The sequence below is a fragment of the Oryzias latipes genome, chromosome 2 (assembly GCF_053564925.1).
Source record: "Oryzias latipes strain Hd-rR chromosome 2, Olatipes_Hd-rR_3.1".
Taxonomy (NCBI): Eukaryota; Metazoa; Chordata; class Actinopteri; order Beloniformes; family Adrianichthyidae; genus Oryzias; species Oryzias latipes.
In genome coordinates, this window is record NC_136238.1 from 10,323,010 (window position 1) to 10,341,285 (window position 18,276).

General features: G+C 38.7%; 1 long non-coding RNA gene across 1 annotated transcript in view; it reads left to right on the forward strand.

The window, feature by feature from the left end:
- The window catches only part of LOC144984175 (uncharacterized), a 421,174-nt gene that overhangs the window by 178,218 nt on the left and 224,680 nt on the right, over window positions 1–18,276 (forward strand). The window contains exon 4 of the long non-coding RNA XR_013647866.1: window positions 8,813–8,921. This is a non-coding gene — a long non-coding RNA (uncharacterized LOC144984175). The remainder of the gene's footprint in view (window positions 1–8,812; window positions 8,922–18,276) is intronic.

The window sequence follows — 18,276 nt, forward strand, 5'->3', positions numbered from 1 at the left end:
AGTTGAGTTATAAAGATGGTGATCTGGATTTTGTTAAAACATAAAAAAAACTCTTAGTGCTTTTACAAAATATAAAATGCTGCTCCTTTGCTGCTTTTGTTGCCGAATGAATGTACCTAAATGTGCACTGCAACGTTTTTAGCATGCGCAATAATTAAACCGATAAGATCATGGAACCTGTTTATCTGGATTTCTCAGAGCAGGGGTCCTTTTAGTTTGTGTCTCCATTGACCACAGTGGTGTCCATCTATCTATCAGGTTCATTCATCCATTTTCTGAACCTCCTGGATCCCTTTCTGTGTTGAATAGCAATATTATACTGGACACTATCAAACAATCCACAATCCACAATCAAACACAGATTCACTCCTAGGGACAATTTAAAATTATGAATGAACCTATGTGCAAGATGTGTAAGAACAAGCTGAAACCAGGACCTTCTCACTGTGAGGCAACAGTGCTTAACACTACGCCAGTGTGCAGACTTTGATCAAATTGGATGGAAAACTAAAAAGTAGGTTTTCAAATCCTGAAATGCACTGAGCCTCAACTCCCAATATCCAATGATTCTCTGAAGTCATAAGTTATCAGGTTTTTTTTTGGTGGCCACAAAAATAGGCTAATCTGATATGCTTTACCAAAAAATGGCAGTTTTCTGTTCATGAGAAATCAGAATAGCATTACTTGTTTTCTCCAAAAAAAGTGATATTTCCCAGCATTTATCCCCTTTTATCCACTTTATTTGTATTTTATTATCATTGTTTGTGTAAAATAAAATAAACACTTTCATGTTGGGTGAAATAAATTGCACAAAAGTGAGCTTAAAATAAAAAAGTTCATAAAATACTTTTTTGGAAAACTCGATTGTTTCTCCAGTGTTTGTTTAAGTTTAACTCCACTTTAAAGTGTCATATACATAATTTATAGTGTGACAGTGAACATCTCATCACTTCTAGGCAGTTGTGTTCTCTTGGATAAAAAGGTTCCCTCTCTTACCAGCGCCTCTGGAGAAGTGTGAAGCTGTGGATGAACACGATGACCGTTGTGATTTTAACCAAACCGGGCCAGGAGCTCGCAGCCAGAGGCACTCATTCAGCTTCTCGCTCTCTGCAGTTGTATCTCTGGCACGCACACACCAGCAAACACGGCCGCTGCCAGCGCTGAAAGCTGCTGCTTTTGTTCAAATGACAAAGAGACGCAGATAAAACAAAGCAACAGCTAAACTCCCACGCCGAACTCTGCTCTTACCGTAAACAAACTGAGCTGCTTATGGGAGCACAAGTGTTTTCTTTTTGTGACCTTTAGAACTGTCAAAAAAAAGTGGGAAACTGGTTCATGTATGACAAAACAAAGTTACAAACAGCTCTCCAAAGTATTTACATCAAAAAATGGATGAATCAAAAAAAACAAAATACCGCAACCTGAAAATGAAGGTTACGTTTTCAAAAACATTTGAAAATTTGCTTCTTCTTTTTTTCCAATTAAGATCATGTGGATTTTTTTTTTTAATTAATCTTTTAATTTAACAAAAGCAAGTCACATGAAAAGATTTAAAACATAAACTCAATACATCTCTGGAAAAAATTACCACGAGTTCAAGTCCTAGTCTGGTCTTCATTAAGTTAATGTGAAGACCCGACCACAAATGTCATTTTTTCAAATTGTTTTTAAGCACTGCCCTCTTTAAGGTTCTTGCACAACCCATTTACTTGAAGTTTTATTGGCAAGATCTTTTTTTTTTCATTTTTACAACCATTATGCTCTTTATTTGAATTATAGGGAAAATAAGTGATTTCTCTATTAATAAAACAATAAGTTTACTTATTTTTAAAGTTAAAGTCTTATTGGTTACACACGCAGGTGTGTGAAATATCTTCATTTGACCCATCGCTTGAAGCAGCAGTGAGCTGCAAGCACAGTAACCATTTGGTGGTTTTGTGCACAAATGTCGTAAAAAAAACAAAGCAAAAAGTTGAATGTGGGTGGCTGCATGTAATGCCATTAAATGAAACAACACATTTCCAAACAAAGTACTCATGGATCATAATTGCAGTCATTATGAATGGACAAAACGTTCATGACATGTGCTTTCAAAGTTAAAATTACTTTTGGCTAAAAAGCAATAAAAATATTCCAAAAGCTTTTGAGTTTTTTTTTTTTTTTTTGTGTGACATTTGTCTGTCATGAGGTTTTATTTTAAACTCAAAATTATCACAAACAAGAAAATAATGCGGGGTTTGGCAAAGTTGAACAGTTATATGAACAACCTTTGTGACTCTTAAAGATTCCAATGGAATCTGCTCCGGATTGATCCCGCACTTTTTTAAAATTTATTTCGAGCTTGTGCACACATATGCCCGCGTACAACCATGCAAAATAGACATTTACGCATTCATTTGAGTGTAAACATGCACATATACATTACAACACTTGTATCGCAGTAATGCACCTTTTTTGTATACGCTGACATTATTTTTCAGCTAGAAGGGGGGGGGGGGGGGTGTTGTTGAATAACTATTTTATCCCCACTCATTTTTAAAAGAGTTGAAGGTTTTTTTTACCTTAATGTACAGAAATAGTAAAAATCCTAGTTTAACCCTTGTGCTATCTTAGATGACCCCACCCTTACATTGACGTGTTCTCCCTACCATGACAAAGGTGGATAAAGGTGGAAAGATTTCATGTAATCCATGGACACCAGTAAAGATCACAAATCATTGAAGAAAAAAGGTTCAAAGCACTGTCTAGTGGGTCTAGATGACCCAACTCCCAATGTTAAAGAGCCTAGGATAACACAAGGGTTAAACTAGTTTGTAGGAGTCTTGCATGTATTTAAAAAAACGTTTTTTGTGTGTGAAAAAGATTAGATCCACAAAACTATTTTTTTGCCTTGTCAAAATTAAGACATGACATAGTTATTGTGCCATATGTACTTAATGAACTCTTGTGCCGTCTTAGATGACCCCACCCTTACATTGACGTGTTCTCCCTACCACGATAAATGTGGATAAAGGTGGAAAGATTTCATGTAATCCATGGACACCAGTGAAGATCAAAAATCATTGAAGAAAAAAGGTTCAGTGCGCTGACTAGTGGGTCTAGATGACCCAACTCCCAATGTTAAAGTGCCCAGGATAGCACAAGGGTTACATAATAAAGACAGCCTCTACAAGGTATTAGTCTGAAACCTTAGGCTCCAGAGCCACATTCATAATCCTCCCTTGTGGCTCTCTAGTTTTGAAGAAAAATGCAAACAGTTAGAATAAATATTAGGTTTGTTAGTTATGTTTCGTCATTTATTTTAAGAATTTTAAATGGAGGGGATCTTACAGGATTTTGTTGTTGTTGTTGTTGTACCTAATGTGACTGACATTAAACTAAATCAAGAGGCTTTGAGAGCTTTTCCATTCACCCAAAATGTACACATGTCGGATAACTGAGCAAAATCCTGATAAAAGGTTTGATATATTAGCAAATATTTGAACCAACATTAATAATATATTGTATCTTGTTGCTATTCACAGGCAAAGTTCTCAATTGCAAATCACCTGCAGCGGGATCTTATTTGAAACGGGATATATTTAATTCTGAAAGGAACTTGTATATGCTGCTGTGCAAAGGACTGTAATAGAAATATAACACTGTTATAATTTAATGATTGTTAGACATTCAGAAGCAACATTTTATAAATAAATGGCTTAATGGCCACAAAAACAGTTTTATTTCTTTGAACAGTGAGGTAAGTTTCTGCGGCTTTTGCTGGGTTGTGGTCGGTCAGAAACTGGACCAAATGTCTCTTTAGTGTTAAAGGTTGCAGAAACTCTAATAGAACCATGCAGCCATAGGTTTCGAATGAATGTTGATCTAAGTACTAACATTTGTGATAACTTCTCAAACTTAAATTTGCAATTTTCCTATTGCAACTAATTCGCCACACACATGTTTCAACACAAATATGGAAAAGGTTGCTTTGGGAAAACTTTTGATTATTGTTGTTTATATAAAACTGTTGTCGCAAAAAAGCAGCTGCTGTTCTTTCATTTACCTTAGATTTCACAGGAATCACAGCGAGGATAAAAATCTTCATGAAGCTACGAGGGCAGTGAAATTCATCGGCTACAGCTCCTTTGTAGTGCAGTGCTGCTTAACATGACCCATTTGGCAACATTAAACCCATGTGGTCAGTCAATGACTGATGATGTTGCTCTGATATGAAATGTTTTGGCAAGGCAAGGCAAGGCAAGGCAAGTTTATTTGTATAGCACAATTCGTACACAAAGTAATTCAAGGTGCTTCACAAAACAGAAAAATGCATTAAAATCACAATACATCATAGAAATAATCAACGTAAAATTTACTTTAAAAGAAAAGAAAAAAAAAGAAAAATTGAAAATTGATTTAAAAATAAAGGAAGGAAAGGAAAGAAAAGTGCAGATAGGACCTTTCAGTCATATACACGGCTAAACAGAAATGTTTTAAGTCTAGATTTGAACATGAACACAGAAGAGGCCTGTCTTACGACTTCAGGGAGGCTGTTCCAGATTTTAGCTGCAGAATATTGAAACGCTGATTCCCCTTGTTTAGTTCTGACTCTGGGAATCAACAGGAGGCCGGCCCCTGTGGTCCTCAGAGTACGAGATGGTTCATATGGCACCAACATGTCAGAGATGTACTTTGGTGCTCGGCCATGGAAAGACTTGTACACAAGCAGAGCTGCTTTGAAGTCTATTCTTTGAGGTACAGGGAGCCAGTGCAGAGACCTGAGCACAGGACTAATGTGATCATACTTCCTGGTTCTGGTCAGGACTCGAGCAGTAGCATTCTGGATGTACTGAAGCTGTTTTACAGCTCGTTTGGAGAGGCCGGTGAGCAGGCCGTTACAGTAGTCTAACCTACTGGAGACAAATGCATGAATAAGTATCTCCAGGTCTGGCTTTGACACTATGTTTTTGATTTTGGCAATGTTTTTCAGATGGTAAAATGCCGCTGATGTTACTGACTTGATATGGCTTTTAAAGTTCAGGTCAGAGTCCATGATTACCCCTAGATTTCTGACTTGATTTGAGGGTTTAGGAGACAGAGAATGAAGGTAGCTGCTGACACTTTCTCTTTGTTTCTGTGGGCCAAAAATAATAACTTCGGTCTTGTCTGAGTTTAGCTGGAGAAAGTTGTTCTGCATCCACGCACTGATCTGTTGGAGGCAGTGGCTGAGTGAATCCACCGGCCCATATTCACCTGTTGTCAGTGACACATAGATCTGAGTATCATCTGCATAGTTGTGATAAGATATGTTATTACTGAGTATTAACTGCCCTAGTGGCAGCATGTGGTTGAACAGAAGGGGTCCCAGGATCGATCCCTGGGGCACACCACAAGTCAAGGCCATGTAGTCTGAGACACAACTCCCAATTTCAACAAAATATTTCCTGTCTTCCAGATAAGACTTGAGCCAACTTAGGGCAGATCCAGAGATGCCAACCCAGTCTTGGAGTCTGTGCAAAAGGATCCCATGATCAACAGTATCAAAGGCAGCAGTCAGGTCTAGCAGGATTAAGACAGTGACTTTGCCATCATCAGTGTTCAGGCGGATGTCGTTGGTTACCTTGATAAGAGCAGTTTCTGTGCTATGATGGGGTCTAAAACCTGACTGGAAAACATCAAATGAATTGTTTAATAAGAGAAAATCAGTGAGCTGTTGGTAGACAACTTTTTCAAGGACTTTTTCTAAAAATGGCAGATTAGAGATAGGTCTGTAATTATTCAGTACAGTGGGATCAAGACCGCTTTTCTTCAGGAGAGGTTTAATGACTGCAGTTTTTAAGGCCTCTGGAAATATTCCAGATTGAAGAGACATGTTAACTATTTGAGTAATTGATGGCAACACACTGTTCAGGACAGACTTTAGAAATCTAGTGGGTAACACATCAAGGCAGCATGTAGACGAGCTCAGACGGGTGATGGTCTCTTGGACAGTTTGGTCAGTGACAGGTACAAAGTGAGTCAGCTTAGAGTGAGTAGGTGGCCGTTCGATAGTTATATGTGTTGTGGAGTTGATGGCTTTTTTAATGCCCTGAACCTTGTCATTAAAAAATACAGCAAACTCATTACATTTAGGTGTGCAAACCAGTTCTATTGGTAGCTGGGTTGGAGGGTTAGTTAATCTGTTTACTGTTGTGAACAGGATACGAGAGTTGCTGCTGCAACTTCCAATGATTTCAGAGAAGTACCTTTCCCTTGTTCTGCATAAGATCTGGTTGTAAGCGTACAACTCCACCTTATATATTCCATAATGAACCTGGAGTTTTGACTTGCGCCAGTTTCGCTCAGCTCTGCGGCACTGTTGTTTCTGTGCCCTGACTAGATCATTGTTCCTCCAGGGAGCTTTCTGTCTATGTTTTCTCAATTTAACCTTCATAGGGGCAATGGCATCCAGAACATTCAAGATGCTAGAAGTAACAGAATTCAGCATTTCATCAACATTGGCACCAGAGGCGTTTTCAGGGTTAATCATTTCTACAAACTGTGCCCTAGTGCTCTCATTTATTTGTCTCCTTTGGACAACTGCAGGGCCAGGCGGTGGTTTGGGAGCAACAGACAGGTCAAAGAATACACAGAAATGATCAGAGAGGGCGACATCAACCACACTGACATTGTAAATATTAACCCCCTTTGTGATGAGCAGGTCCAGAGTGTGCCCTCTGCTGTGGGTGGGGCAACTTACATCCTTTTGGTATTACTGACCATCCTTTTCCTGACTTTTTGTGCTGTGTGCAGCAGGAAACGCTTTTGTTCTTACAAGAAAGCTAGCCAAATTTAAATGACAAAAATATTTTGTTTAGCATTCATAAAGATTTTAAAGTCAGGTTGTAACTCCTTGTGTTTGCACGTGATCTGCATTTAATTTCAGGTCGTCTGCATGAATTTGGAAGCAGTGAGTGGAAATAAAATAAAAGTCGACCTCTGTTGTGCTTTTATTGTGTCACATCAACTATGCGAAATATACTTAAAGACCCACATCCATCGTCTTTGGAGCTAAAGGGTTTTTTTTTTTATTATGATTATGCAGTTTTTAGGCAAAACCAAAGAAAATGTGACATTTTTTCGGACAGTTTCTGCTGAGAAGTAGTTCATTAGAAATTCCCCTCTAAGTTGTGGGACTGTGAGTGTGGAGCAACTCCGCTCCCCTTCCCCTCCACATTGCTGAGAGCAGAGAGCTTTTTGCCCGCCAAGCAGATTTCCTACGACAATAATAAACTTTTTTCAAACTTGATTTTTTATTTTGTTTTCTCCTGATTCACAACCATTTGAATACAGAGATAAACAGAAATGCAATTCTAAGATCCTTTTTATCTGTATGTACGTTTTCCATCATGAAAACCTGCCACAAAAATTCATTTAAAACACAAAAACGCAATTTTCACTGGAGTGGGTCTTTAAGTCACCCTTTGAGGGAATATTGCACCCTCCACATAAGAAACTGGGTTTTTTATGTCTTAAATGATTAACATCTTCTGTTACTTGTATGACTGCACACACATTTATCAGTCCTCGCCATGTAAGCTAAAAGTTTACAGAGCTAAACCTTTCACCAGATAACGGAGTTTCCAAAAGTTGAGTTTTGAGTGTGTTTACACTATTACATGACTCCAGGCCTACGGGGGCCAGCATCCTGCTCGTTTTTGAAGACCCACTGCGTCAGAAATGGTGTTATTGGGGAGTTTTTCCGAAAATGAATCTTAAAATTGCATTTCTGAGTATTTCTTTATTCAAATCATTGTGAATCTGGAGCAGAAGCAAAAATGCATTTTGAAAAATTACATGTGTGATCCACAAGCTACTATGGCAAGCCACAAGCTCCCTGCTCTGCTCCATTATGATGCATCCACTTGCAGACAGATGGATCCAAATACATTTTGTTTTCCTCGTCTGAGCTGGAATCTGACTCAAAACGGCTGGATAGCTCCAATATTGCTCAACATTTTTGTTACACCGGTAATGTTAAGTTAAGGATGTGAGGGGCTGTAAGCTAGCAGGAGAGCATGTAAACGGATGGCTGATAGGAGGAGGGTGGGGTTACTCCACATCACCCCCCACACATACACACGCACACAAGTCAGAGGCAAATTTCCAACTACTGCCGCTCTACAGACACAATGTCCTAGAAAACAACACAGGCTAAAAACGGCATAATCACAATTAAAGACCACTGGGAAGGCTTTGTAAATAAATTAAAAGATGATTGAAGTGGGTCTATAGGGAATTCTGCATTAACTGTTTACCTGAATCAGGTGTGTTTACCCAATAGGGGCTTCGATGGCAGGTGAGTTGGAAAATATGTAGGACACTGGGCGTCGAGGCGTGGAGTTTTGACCCCTGTGGAATACAGTAAAGGCCATGGCCAGAGTCTTACGAAACCAAAACTTATACATCTATGGTAAAACCAATGTGGTTCAATTCAGTTTATTAAGTGAAAATTTAAATTGAAAAAACTGCTGCTTGAGTCCATAATTGCCCCTTCAATCCAGTTTCCTGACCTAAATTCAAAACAGATTTCCCTGTGTTACCAATGGATCTCCAGTCTATTCCTTGTTTTTGACCTTCTACTAACATTCTGACCTCTGGTGTGATTTTGTATTCTCGCTCTGAGTTCTGTGGGTCTCCTTTTCCTCAGAAAGCTGCCCCGGAGGTGCTTTGTCTCCAGGATCCTGCAACTTTTTCCTTCTCATTCTCTCATCTGCTTACACCACAGTGTTGTGTTTTTTTTTTAAACAGGGGATTTCTGTGCAACTCACATCTGCTGTTTGGCTTTCAGGTCAGCTGCTTGGAGCCTGTGGACGTTTTGACCGAACCCGACCTTGTGGACACTCACCTGCCGCTGTCCATCTCATCCTTGACTCCAAATGGAATCCTTTTCAGCAATAGTAAGTTACTTGGATGAAGTTACTTTTACCTGTAGAGGATTTCTTTTGCTAAGAATATGGAAAAAAGAACATTAGATATGGATAAATAATTAACAACCAGTGCATGGTGATTGGTAGCTCCCTTGAGTTAGATAAAGACTGCATTTCTGATGGTTCACAGCTCAGAATTTCATCCTAAAAAGTTACAGTTTGTAAAAATTGTCAGCTGGATGTGAAACAAGTAGAAACCTGTACACTTTTTTTTCTTTACCTGTGCCCGAGGCACCAATTAAAGCTTGATTTCCATCATGTCTGCTGTATGCTGCAAACCATAGAACTGACACAACCAACACTTGAGTGCTTCATGTTTTTCAACTGCAGTGAATGGAAATGTCATGTTAATTGGAAGTTTCTTGTTGCCATTCTGGAGGAAACTCTGCTTTAAGACACTAACCCCCTCATTCTCTTAAGTCGATAATGTTTTGACACTAAAAAAATCCCTGTAGAGGCTGTAATGGATGTGAATATTCCACTTTTATTTAACCGGGTAAGTCAACTGAGAACCATTTCTCATTTTCAATGACGACCTGGACCTTCGAGGCATGTTTTTGGACTGTGAGAGAAATCCTTAGTGTCTGGAGAAAACCCATCCATGGGGAGAACATGCTAAGTCCACAGAGAAAGGACTCAGTTGGGATTTGAACCAAGGCAGTCTTGCTGTGAGGAGAGCATTCTAATCACCACACTACCATGCACCCCTTAGCCTCTACATTAGTTTGATACTGGGCCATTGGAGGCAAAGTCTGGCCTAATAATCAACTCTCCTGATTGTGGTTTTCTGACTCATTTTCTTTCAAGGGTTGTAACATTTAGGTTGGAGTATCTCCTTATCCAGATGACTAATTGTTATTTTTAAGCCAGCTGAGCGATGGTTATGGCCATCGTAATCATGTTCCAAAAGGTCATATGTGCTCTGGAAAAAAACAAATGGGTGGCTATATGCCAAAGAGGCGGAAGTTCTCTAGACAACCTTACACAGGGGTCTAAAATTCAGTTTACCCAGGGGCCACTTGATGCAGAGTTTGGATGATGGAGGCCACATTGTTTTAACAGTTTTAAATATTCCTATTGAGTATGAAGCCTCCGGAACATGAATGAATGAATGAATGTGTTCTCTTGTTGTGGCTCACCAAATCAGTGCATTTTTGCTTCAAAATTGATGTGCGGGTCACTCAATGTCAAGACGTCCATTTGACACAGGTAGTGTGAATAATTATATTGACTGACAAAGAAACCATTGTTTCAGACATGATCGTTGACTGTATATGATAACTGGACTGAGTGACCCCCCCCCTGCTTGCATTCCAGCCATGAGGTACCCGCTGGCTCCAAGAAGCCAAAATCCCATAAACTTCTATGTGAAATAAACATCTGCTACTCATTCATTCTAATTGTCAGAATAACCATTCTTGCTCTGCTACCTTTTTGTTTTAACACATTCTTACTAATCCTAATTTGTATCTTTTTTTTTTTGTGGTGCAAGTTATTTAGGTTATTCACCGCTGACTGACAATTTCTGGTTCCAACATGGCGATGTCTGTATTGTGTTTGAATTGACTTTATTTCGTTGAAAGTAAGCCCTTTTCCATGGGTGATGTCACACTCAATCGGTTCAGTTCTCTTATACAGTCAATGGACATGATGCAGCTGCCTTAGCGTGAAATGAAGGGGGGTAGCCTAGCTCTGAACGAGGGACAGGGCTAAGTCAAAGCCCCCTCTCCTCTCACGATGCACTATTATACCTTTATGTGTCAATGTGGGGGCCACAGAATAACGTACCTGTAATCGGCCCAAGCGCCTTAAGTCTAAAACTCTTGACCTAACTCCCGTGAAGTCCTTCCAGACATGAATTCATCTTTAAGTTTTGCATTTTTTCCGGTTAGGTTTGGAGTAGCTGGACCCAAAAATGCAGACAGGGACTTAGTTTGATTTTGTGAATTTTATTGTAGGATGAAAAGGGGTTAGGCTTTGGATCTTTGGTGTTGGTCTTTGGGTTCTTTGATGTTGGCTATGGTTTTTGGTGTTGGTCTTGGTTCTTTGGGTTTTATTCTCTGGGGTTGGTTGTGAGCAATGAGTTATATCACTAGAGGAGACATCACATGGTTCCTCATGGGAGGAGAGCACCGCCATCTTGGTGAGGTCAAGTTACTGCTGCAGTGAATGCATTTGAACACATTTTTTGCATAATACCAGTTCATTGTTTGTGTTTCAACTGCCAAAATCAGAGAACTGAGTCCATGAAGGAGGAAGTATATCATTTCACAGGTAAGTATTATAATTTTTTTCTTTTAATGCTGCAGGGGCTTTATTAATAGAACACATGTTGACATGCATGATGCTGCAGGGCTGTTATCAACATGCTGCATGATGTACGGATAATTTGCTGTCAACATAAATGTACATTTTATTTTGCTAAACCTGTATACAGCATACTAGGCTATTATAGTAATATAGATTTATACATTTCTGACTCAGTGACTGAACTTTTCACTATTCACTATTCAGACTTAAGGAAAAAGTGGATCTTAGCAATAAAAAGAGCTAACCCAGATGGATCACTGTGGTACCAACTAGTAATACAGTCTGACTGTTCAAAACATTTGTGGAAACACATTTAGATAAGAGGCCAGACTGTTAGCTTGAAACCCGACACCATAGTATCTGTGTTACACAAATTGATCACTCACATGAATAAGTATAAATCTATTATTTTCTTTGTTGTTGTTATTTTAGGGTAAATCTATTGTTCACTTTTGGACTTCTTTTGAATATTTATTTTATTATTATTATTATTATTATTATTATTATTATTATTATTATTATTATTATTATTATTATTATTATTATTATTATTATTATTATTATTAATAATAATAATATTAATAAAGTTGTATTTTATTATTTATTGACTTATTATGTTTGTATTGCTATTATTTTTTGTTTGTATTGACTTATTGATTTATTATTATTATTATTATTGACTTATTGTTGGGTTTTTCTAAATAATTTCAATTACATGTCAAAGAGGTCTAAAACTCCTAAATGTTTACAAATTATTTTTTTTAAATTCTTTGTAATAATTTTTTTATATGTAAGAAGTCCTGCAACAATGCATTTTCATTAAAGTTTGAGTTTTTTAAGGCTGACTGTTTCTCTTCTTTAACAACAACAAATGATGTATCTATATATATGTCTATTATATATATAAATATAATATATATACATATATGTATAAATATATATACATTGTAAAAATATATATAGTATATAAAAGCTACTTAGACACCACTAAAAGCAATAGAAATCATTGTCATGTGGGCGTCGTCGACCTCACCAAGATGGCGTCGCGCTCCGCCACCGTCGGCCAGGCTTCTAAAGCGGGCGTGTCTCCTCTAGTGATATAACTCGTTGGTTGTGAGTCCTTGTGGCTTTGGTTCTGGTGGCTTTGGTTCTGGTTGCTTTGGTTCTGGGGGCTTTGGTTCTGGTGGCTTTGGTTCTGGTTGCTTTGGTTCTGGGGGCTTTGGTTCTGGTGGCTTTGGTTCTGGTGGCTTTGGTTCTGGTTGCTTTGGTTCTGGAGGCTTTGGCGTGGGCGTAGGCTTGGATCGGTGAGGCCTTCATGAATGCAGACAAACCGACAAAGGCTGGAGGGTGAGATGGACTAAAATAGGTTCACTGCTTGGATGCTGAACAGGTGTGAGAGACCGGATCCTCGAGCAGGTGTGCGGGGGCGACCCCGACACCTGACATTTTCCAGTCTGCAACATCCATGTGTCCTTTGGTAAAAAAAAATAAAAATAAAAAGTTCCCCTTACTGTACGTCCAACTTACTGTACTTCTAGACCAAACAGTCAATTCTGTCTGTGAATACAACTGTGAAGCAGCATAATCCAAGATGAGCTGTCTTTTCAGGTCATTACTGCATAATCTTTCTTATATAATTACAGATTGTAAAATTAATCAAAGCAGGCCACTTGTAAAACATGTATTTGCTGTGACAGCTTTGGCGTGCCGCTGCAAAGGGGAGGGAAGGACAAACACAGGCTCCCCTTTGGGAGCGGTCCCGGCACAACCAGACTCTTTCACAGAGCAGCTCCACTGGTGAAGCTCGGGGTTTGTGCATCATTCTTAAGCATCGCTTGTTTACCACTTCCTCGCCCCCAATCTCCACTTCCCTTCAGGTCAGAGTTGTGCAGTTCTCAGCCAAAAAGTGTCCAAAAATAGTACAGTGAATACTAGGATGAACTTGGGCAAGTGCAAACCCCTCAAACGCTAATGTAAGAAGACGGGATTTATATGCCACTATAAACACATACGGACAAATGGTAGGGCTAAATGGGAAGAAAGCCCGCAGGGAACCTGTTGAAGTAAATTATACCCAAGTCTATCAACAGCCAATGCTAATATGTGGCGTTACAATTGAATCGTTGGTGCAATTACCTCCAAAACTGCCAGCTGCGTTTTCAGTACAGAGCAGACAGGATGCTGTGAAACTTGTGTGGAAAAACTACTATTTATATTCTGGATGGCTTTTTAAGCAAAGCAGTCTTTTACATCCATTTTATGTTATGAATTCTTCACTTCAATAAACTGAGAAAAAATGTCAATGCACAACTTTAGTTTTCTTTTACAACATCTGACCCAACAGGATCCACATTTTTTTTTCTTTTTAGCAAATAACAATTAAGTCTAACTTCCTCAGTGTGATGTTTAATTATTTTTTGATGGCCAACTCATGCCATTTAAATTTTTTAGACACCAGACAAAATAACTCAGTTAATTTTTATCCACATTCTTTGCTTTGAATTCTGCTCTATATTCAGCTAAATCTGTTACGGGGTAAAATTAAGCTTATCAAAATGATAATATTAATATGTATGCATCATGTACTAAGATAATACAATACATAATAAAAATAGTAGTCATATCATGATTGTGGACACTCTACCCTGCAACAGACTGGTGACCCATCCAGGATGTCCTCTGCCTTCGCCCACAAGTGGGCGGGATAGGCTCCAGCAGCCCCATGACCCCGAAAGGGAATAAACGGTAGAAGATGAATGATTGAAATAGCAACATGGAAGTGTAAATTATGAACATAAAGCCATAAAAAATATCCCCAAAAAACTGTACTAACACAACATAAAAGCTATAAAATACTAACAAAGCTACGACAAAAGTTCATGACAATGAAATGGCATCAAGTGATTTTTACAGAGAAATTAGCAAAATTTCTCTCATTGGCAATGAGATTTATTTGAGAGTAAAAGGAGTTCACTTGCAACGTCCTGTCAGCTCCGTGGCCGTCCTCCTGGCTGCACTGCCGCTCCTTATCTTGACTCTCAGCCCACCGACTGCCGAGTGGAAGAGTGGATGCAGTTCCACTTTAGCACATTGTCCTCCTTTGATGTTGTCCCCCAAAGCAAAGCCCCCGGTGAGAAAATTTGTTACGTTGAAGAATTGGGGGCGTCAGTTCTTCGGCTAGGAATCTACTCGAGCTTATATTGAACTGACTTCAGACAAAGCAATGTTTGATTGGGAGTGAACTCTACTTAATCAAGACAATCGATGCAATTTGAACCATTTTTAAAAAAAAATAAAAATCAGCTTTTATTACTTCCTGCTTCCTTTTCACATCAATTCCTGTTCAGCTGTCAGTGGGTAAAACAAACTGACGTGAAAATCAAGATCCTGGAAGGTGGTTCGGTGTCACTACAGACACGACTTTGACGTTCTTAATTCAAATTAATGCACTAGTTGGAGGAAAATGACACAAGAAATATTGCACTTTCTTTCCCTCAAGGGAAAAAGCATATTTGCTTGGGACCTGCTGAAAGCTTTACTGGAGCCAGAAGGAGAAAATGTTTTCTCTTGCTCTTTAGGCGTCTGGCATGTTTTATTTATCTTTTAGCAATCAGTTTCAGCTCGTTTAATGAAGCACAAATCCATTTAGGAATATGTGCTGCGCTATGAGTGCGATGAACTCACTTGCTTAAAGACTACATTTTTACTCTGGGGCCCCAAGAGGAAATGATAAAATGTGTCCCCTGAGGCTATTTCATTTCAGTTGTGCCTCTGCAGAGCATTGGGTTTTCTGGGGAAAAGAAGATCCAAGTTATCAAATTATGGATTCAGTATTATGAAGAAGAAAAGCCTCACTCACCTGGTATCAGCCTTGGCTGACATGCCATGAATTATTGAAATTGATGGAAATGCTCCTGAATCTGTGCAAAACCCTTTTTTTTATTTGTAAGCTGAGGGTTGGAGACCGTCTCTAAGTGCTGCGTAGCAAAAGTTAAGAGGGTGTGATTAGCTAAAGTGCACAACTCTCAAGGCGTTGGACCGGGAAACTTGAGGACAAATGTCAGAGCAGTGCTGTCTGGCATTATTCACTGACAAGTTTTTGGAAATGTGAAGCATGAAACCAGACAGCAGAATACAAATAGAAAGCACAGCAATAATAATTAAAGACTCATCTGGACCCAGCGGATCCAGGATAGATCCAAAAAGCTCTAACTAGAATCACCTAACCTTGTTATGAAGACTAATCTAATCAGACTCTTCATGGAAGGGGCTGTTCTTACTGGTCTACGTCAGCTAGTGAGGACCCTCTCGTTTTTGAAGGTTGGGAGGTGCTGGTGCTCAGAGGGCAAGTTTACTGCATGAATGGATCAAAATACCGCTTCGGGGTTCTTTGTAGTGAGGAATGAACATGCACTTAAAGGCTCAGAAAGTTCATTTTGCATGATATAGTCTCTTTAAAGTCAGGAATTTGATTTTGATCAATGTTGAATGAGCTGTGATGGATATACAGCACGCTGCTGCTGCCACAAGATGCTAATTCGGCTAATTAACTTCAGATTAGTCATTACTTTAATAATCCTTTGATGCAGCCTAAACATTTTCAACAATTTCATTCACAGCACCAACAATGATACCGGAATAAAAGTAATAGGATACGCTTTTTTAACCACAAATAACAAAACAGTGTAGAAGACCCTAAATAGGACGTTTTTATTTATAGCACATTTTGTTTTTGATGTTAAAAATAAAAAGTGATGGGAAAAAAATGTCAATGGTGAAAGGAAGTGTCTTTGAGATTATTAAAAAGTTTTGAAATTATCCCCTGAATGGTAGGAAGGGTTCTACAGGGGAGCAGAAAACAGAGATACAATAGTCGAAACATTTAAATTTAAACAGAAAATACCTAAAACGAACTGTAGAAAATAAAAGGAAAGTGATTGCTTTAAAAAAAACAGCAATTTGATATCCTGTTGAGCAAAAGTAGACTGACTTTAATGTAAAACAAAGATAAAAGAAAATCAAAATCACTGTTTAGAAGAAATGCGATGTGAAGAAACTGCAAATTGATAGATTTTTTTTTTCCAATAAACTGACATTTCAAGGAAGGACAGCAAGAAAGAGAGTACACAAAGTGCAACTGAAAAAGAAGAAATAAAAAGGCAGGGGATGGACAAAAATGAAAGCATGCAGGGACTAAATTGAAGAGGAAGCCGACAGTGGAGAACACAAAAGCTGCAGTTTCACTCTGGGGACTGTCTGTAGCTCTAAACACAAGCCAAAAAGAAGAAACTCTGGTGTAAAAGTGATTCTGTTTTTTGAAGTGAAATGAATATTCTTCTAACCTTTGTCTCACATCAGCCAGATAAAGGTTTCCTAAAAGCTTTCTTTGAAAAGAAGCATGAACTGTAGAAGCCCCATTTAGCTTGGATTAATTGTGGCCGTGTCGTTAGGGACTGCTAAGTCACTTTGAAGCTTTTAGGGTCTCTGCCACAATAAATACATGGAAGCCACATTACTTGCAATTTACAGCTAACTGGGCCTCAAACAGACTGGCTCCTAAAAGCAAGAAAAACATCATAAAGACCCAGGAAATGGATCCTTACTGTCACAACCATGTACATTTATTAACACGTTTCTGGCTTTTGTGACAGAAAGATCTCAGCAGGGGGCCGCCCGCATTAAACGCAGAGCAGTGCATGCAGCTTATTTTAGAGCTGGAGGTTGCTTTTTGTTGAAATGTCTTTTCATTTGTTGGTTTAGTGGTTTGATTGCAGCAGGGATTCTGTCTGTATCCACACAAACAAATGTATCTGTGCCAAAGAATGGTCATTTCACTGCGCTGTGATGGCCCCATTGGATTTAATTACTCTTAGTTAAGTGGTTTTTGTTTCATGTCAGTTGACTTAACTTATCCAAGAACTTATCATAATTAGAGCTTCTCATCACAATGTGTCTTTTCTTTTGTAATCAAAATATTAGAATTTACAAATGAATGGCTTAAAAGGATCATCTGTCAAGTTGTTCTATGACTGTCAGCTTTCATTGCTGTGAACCATCAAAACAGTATTTGATGTCAACTCCCCATTCAGAGAAAGACAGACATATTTTTGTCCATCAGTTAAGGATTTCAAATAGGCTAATAGAAACCCTGCTTGGTTTCTTCATGTGGGTCTGTGTTGAGGCCACTGGAGGGTCTTCAGGTTGACCCCAGCCGAAACCTGTTGATGAAGTTGTATAAGTCCTCCAGACGCCCATCTAGAGTGAGGCTCCATTAACCCGGGTTTGGGCAAGTCTTTGTTTTTTTACATCTTTATAATTATCTTTGATGCAGTTCATACCTTCATGGACAGAATTCATTGGCGCAGACAAATTTTGAGAGAGTTTGGCTGTGGGAGCATTAAAATATCTATTTGTTTGGTTTTTTTTAAAGATGATTTAGTCTTTTTAGTTCAATCAAACCATAACCTCCAGCTCTGTGAAAAGGCTGGAATGGAAGTAAGCTTAAGGCTATGGTTCTGATTCATTTAAAAAGGGGAATTGTCCTCTCCAGTGTAGGAAATTAGACCACCTTATTTTGCCAATTTGTACAAAATGGATGGTTGAAAGCTTACCATTCTAGTTGCACCAAAATACTTCTCTGCCATTTATGTCCAAGCAGAATTACTATTTACGCAAGTAGAGAAGGTTGGCTGACCTTTAGTCAGCCTCAAGACATGTCATTGTCGGGCAATAATTTCCCTTACACACTATTTATGTTTATGATCTGATTGAGATAAGCAGATATTTATATTTAGCGCAAGACCAGGTGGATCCCTTTACCATCTGTTTTTTTTTGTCCTAATATGAATGATCTATGTTGTGTTGAAGGACTAATGTTTTGAAGGACTAACAGCTTAAAATCTGCTATCGCACAATCAACCTCATATGCATTCTGCAATGTTTTGTTCTCTTCATTCTACCAAACCATTTTCAAATCCAGACAGCAACCAAACTGACCTTATTCAGAGCTCAATTG